The sequence below is a fragment of the Austrofundulus limnaeus genome, unplaced genomic scaffold (assembly GCF_001266775.1).
Source record: "Austrofundulus limnaeus strain Quisiro unplaced genomic scaffold, Austrofundulus_limnaeus-1.0 Scaffold222, whole genome shotgun sequence".
Lineage (NCBI taxonomy): Eukaryota > Metazoa > Chordata > Actinopteri > Cyprinodontiformes > Rivulidae > Austrofundulus > Austrofundulus limnaeus.
In genome coordinates this window covers 395,646-400,730 of record NW_013952624.1, presented here as the reverse complement: position 1 = coordinate 400,730, position 5,085 = coordinate 395,646, and the positions used below count along the sequence as shown (strand labels likewise).

The 5,085-nt window shown below is 35.7% G+C and overlaps 1 protein-coding gene across 3 annotated transcripts in view; it reads left to right on the top strand.

The window, feature by feature from the left end:
* The first annotated feature begins 338 nt into the window (after positions 1-338).
* Positions 339-5,085, top strand: part of si:ch211-142k18.1 (uncharacterized) — a 9,397-nt gene continuing 4,650 nt past the window's right edge. Inside the window, exons 1-2 of one of the 3 annotated variants that reach the window (XM_014019467.1) lie at positions 340-520; positions 1,879-2,016. The gene's annotated coding sequence lies outside the window, so the exon portion shown is untranslated. Of the gene's footprint in view, positions 525-1,878; positions 2,017-5,085 lie in introns of all 3 variants that reach the window. The other 2 variants (XM_014019466.1, XM_014019468.1) reach the window with 2 other exon arrangements.

Here is a 5,085-nt window from a genome sequence, read left to right as displayed (position 1 = left end):
ATAACCTTATAGGTAGCTTGTACATTTTTTAGGAAAACAAAAACACACATAACTGCTTCCACTTCAGCACTTTTGATTAAAAGCTTCCATTAAGAGAATGAACGTAAAGCCGTTTCTTTCACGCTACGCAGCCTTTACTTTCCTCGCCAAGTTCCCCATATGTGAAGTAGATTACAGCCTCTCTTTCCCCTCCTTCTTCCAGCCCCTTTCCCCATTACAAAGAAAGAAATCATTCAGTTCCAGCCTTTTTTTTTCTACAAACACCCCCTTTTCCTTCTGAAACCCCTCCCAACAGCAGCCGGAGGCGTACAGACAGACACACTCTCCAGCCAAACCCTGATTGTGTTTGCGTGTGTCATTTTTTTTCTCTCTCTCTTTCTCTCTCTCTGTCATGAAGACAAAAACTGGCTGAGTTTTTGGTCTCTTTTCTTTTCTAAATGGTTCTCTTGAAGTTTCTGAGCTGATTTATTTTGGACTTAAAAAGCAGAAGTGGCAGAAAAGTGTGACAAAGTTAGAGAAGGTGGGTAAGTTTTATGCATGCAGATTGATAATATTTGAGTTGAACTTTTTTTTAGCTCCTGCTCATTGTTATTTTCAGGCAATTTGTCTTTATCAAATACAGTAACAAGTGTTTGGGTAAAAGATACAGTTATTGATGATGATGTGTTTAATTTTGTTTTATTTTCCCAAAGGGGTTTATGCCTGCATGGGTAAAATGAAGCTTTTCTGTATACAGTGTTCATGCAAAAGTTTGGACACCTTAAAATCTGGTACCTATTGCTCCTTTAAACAGCTGCTTATTGTTTTAACAGTTGCAAGAATTAATGCCCAAATAGAAGTACAACCCCTGCAAAGTAAATAAAATAATCAGTTCAGTATATGGTTCAATTAGTAGTTTGAATTTGTCACAGAAATGACACAAAAATTTGACTGTTGGGAAAAAATGGATTTGTGAAGTAAAGCGCCTCTACAGTGAAAACTCATTTCTTATTCCATCAATCAAAAGCAAGCTTGCTGATATTGTAGCAAATAAATATCAATGAAATTAACAATTTATGCCATAAATAAAAACTGGTATTTTTTAGAAAAGGGCCGTTTAAATAAGACAGTCACAGCCTGGTTTTTTTTTTTTTTTGTTTGTTTGTTTTTTGTGGGGGGGTTTTGTGTGTGTTTTTACATCCAGCCTCAAAAAGAAAGTGACTGTAAGAGTTTTCCTTCTGTTTGACTTGACAAAGCTTGGTAATTATTACAAAAAATGTCTTGTTTTGATGCGTTTAAAAGAAAACATCCTGAACAATTCGTAGAATAGAGGGGCAAATTAAAATCTTATTTATTGGGAAAAAAAGAGAAAATTTGCAAATGAAAATCTAAAGAAGTTTTTTGCATATGGAAACCAAATAAATAAATACTTTATTTCTTTATTTTGAACTGGTTAAAACAGCCTTACAGAACAAAATAGTTATGGAAGAGTTAAAACGGAACTACTTTGTGAATAAAAATAAACACTTCTCCCACTGTTAGGCTCAGGGAAGGATTAATCATGTTTGAGTTTTTGTTACAAAAAACTCATTGAAAATTTTCATTAGAACTGATTTATTTAAAAAAAACTGCACTTCATAAGAGGTCACACTGAGTGCCAAATTCTAAAGAGCAATCAATAAAGTATTATCAATCAATCAATTATTAATTAATAAACAGACAATAATCCCTACAAGAATGAAAATACTATATTTTTTACTTAGTTTTCATTTCACTGTAATTTAGAAACAGGTGAAGAATCAAATCCACACTGCTTTGTTTTCTTTCACATTTCAAATTCACCTTGCCATCCAACCGTTTAGCAGAACTGATTCAGCGACACGTCTGCTTTCTTGCCAGAGACCTTGTTGTTACTGCGGTGCTGAGGCAAATGTGCTGTGACAGCTGTGAAACACACCTGTTCAGGCTTTGACGAGGAGAGCCACGGAGCTGAACGGCAGTCACCCTTCAGACGCTCGCATTAGATGCTAATCACAGGTAAGGAGGAAGACGATGGCAGCCAGGAGTGTTTCTGTCTATGTGTCAAGGATTAATTCAGACTAATGCTTAAGGATATAATAGTTTCATCTGATGACTTTTAGAGATGTAACAAGTTTTAAGCAACTTAACTTGAAACTTCTTAGGTATTTGTCTTCCATGCCATAATTTAGGGTAATTAAATGCTGGTGGTGCTCAGAAGAAATTTTGGTATCAACTAGTTGAATACACTGCGAAAACTGTCCATCTTATCAAGTTTTAAAATCTTATCCAGCCGAAAAGTATGTTTGATTTTGTTTTGAGACTGATTTACTAAACAAGAACTGATTGTGTAAGAATAATAATCTTGTTTTCAGAATGTGTAAGGTTGTTAGTCTGAAAATTTGACTCAAATTAAGTCAAAAATTCCTGCCAATGGAGTAAGAAAAATTTACTTGGTAAGATTCTTGAAATAAGAAAAAATTGAGTCAAATAAGTATTTCAGGAATCTTACCAAATAAATATTTCTTACTCCATTGGCAGAAATTTTTGACATAATTTGAGTCAGATTTTCAGACTAACAAGACAAATAATCTTACACATTCTGAAAACAAGACTATTATTCTTACACAATCAGTTCTTGTTTAGTAAATCAGTCTCAAAACAAGATCAAAAAGACTTTTTGGCTGATATAAGATTTTAAAACTTGGTTAGGTGGACATTTTTTGCAGTGTAAACTAGTTAACCATTACAAGAGGAAATGTAGAGTAAAGCTAAAAAGCAGATAACCAAAAGCATGAGTTGGTCAAACACATCACATTGGCTCTAAATGGAATCAACATCAGACAATATTTCGAGAACCCCTGAGAAAACTGGTCCTCAGTGTCAGTAAAGTCTATAACAAAGGGTGAACAACAGGAGGGAAATACGTATTCAGTTGTTGCTGGGCAGACAAAGAGCCAAGACAAAAGTGTATGCGATGCTGTTCTCAGCAATAAATGCAAGGAAACATCCACTCTTAAACCAGACCCTTCATCTGAGGTTAATGTCACAAGTTTGGCCAGTTAGCTCATTTGTTTCAGATATAAATAGAAGCTTGTATTGCTGTTTAGCTTAGTAACACGTTTGTGAATGCAGTCGCAGTCTAAAGTTTGAAAACTTCTGCACTAAAAGTTACTTTTCCTTTGCTGCAGTTTCAAGCCAGGGAAAAGGACTATAAAAGTCACTTCAGTGTGACGGATCCTTCCCAGTAAAGCCAAAAAACAGTCTCCACAGGCCCCAGAAAGTCCAACACAAACATTGTCTCAGCTAAAACCATAAAACACCAGCATTCCAACTCTGAAAACATTTTTCAAAGGCAACTGCTCGTGACAGTAAAACATGGACGAGCATGTGTTGCTCTAGTTAGAAGACCTTAATAAATCGGAAACAATGTCAGTGAATGTCTACTGACAACTCTGATATTGTATTTAAAATCTACTGGCTGCATTTTGTCATCGGGATGAATGTTGTCAAAGGATCAGAGTGCAGATCTAGATCACCGACAAACATTCATCAGTAAATTATCAAAGTAATCAAAACACAAAGCACGGATTCCCTCATAAAACAATCCTGAATATTAGGTTTATAAATGTTTGTGGTGGGGTGAAATGTCAGTTTCAATGATAACGACATTGCTCATGGTGTAAATCCACATTTTAATTAAAATACATGAAAGTGCAGCTATCAGTTGCAATGTGAAGAACGTATCTGCCAAACCATTTTATGATCAGAGTAGTAGACTTTATGAGTACCACTCAGGATTTCTTTGGTGGAGTTGAGCCTAATAAAAGATAAAAACCAATCTGGAGCTATAGTCTGATGCCATTTTCTATCCTAAGCATTTGTGGAGTTCCACCATGGGCAACTTACTGTCTTATGAATGGACGGATCAAAGGATTTAACATTTCTATTGTAAAGGGTTATCTATGTATAGATTGGTCTAAAAGTTGACCACAGACAGACAAATGGACAAACAGATGAAAGATGCCATGCCCTAATACGTCTCATTTTAGGATGGGCACACAAAAGTGCTTAAAGTCATTCATGGACGTTAACTGATACAGATCTGTGCACATGTGTCACTTCTGGAAAACTCATTAAATCTGTTTCATTCCAGAGGTGATGTAAGCCTGTCCGCTACAATGCACATGCCAGTCAAAAGAAAGCAACACTGTTACCCAAACATAAGGATAAAGGCTCGTTAAAGCCTAATTTGAAGGCTTCATCTCATTACAGTGCATGTGTCACCATTTAAAGAGGCCACAAACAGAGCAAGCCAACAGTTGGGTTGCACTGTGGGTTTTCACTTCACATGACAAGTCATCTTAAAATAAACAGTTTTACAGTCTCTGTTTGGCACTCATGCATGAACAAGACAAAGGTAAAAAGCCAATTTAACATTTGCCTTCAGCTTTTGAAGCGTTTCAAAATAGTTGATGTAAAAGTGAATTGCAGTTGAAACTAAATGTGCTCTGACAGCAGAAAGAACTCCTTCACGGTGCAAGCTTTAGAAAACTTTTCCAGTCAGAGAACTTAGAAAAAAGAACCTATAGATGCTGACACTATTTCACTGGGAACTGCAACCAAACCCATCCACCCCCTCCGTGTGATGTGAGCTTAAACCTCTTTTTTCATGCTCTGTCAGTATTTACAAAAAAGTTACAAAAGATTCCCCCAAAGAACCACAAGTTATCAAAAACAAAACAGATGCTGTAGCAAGAAGACGGGACACGGACCAGAAACAAGCAAAACTGATGCAATTTTATTCAGTATTTTAACAGCAGGAAAGATGCAAAACAATTAAAGGGATCCATGATTAACATTAGATTTTATTTAATAAACATATACTGTATTTTAACTGTAAAATAAAGACTGTAAAAATACTGTAGGATGTTCATGTTGTATCATTTTTAAACTAAAGGTTTAAAAATATATTACATGGATGGGGCCATTTTATTTACAAGCAAAGCATTCTGGGTAAATGATGACATAGATAGGTCATCGGTGCGAGGGTGCTAGTGAGCTACATCCACACTGAAGGTTAATCTT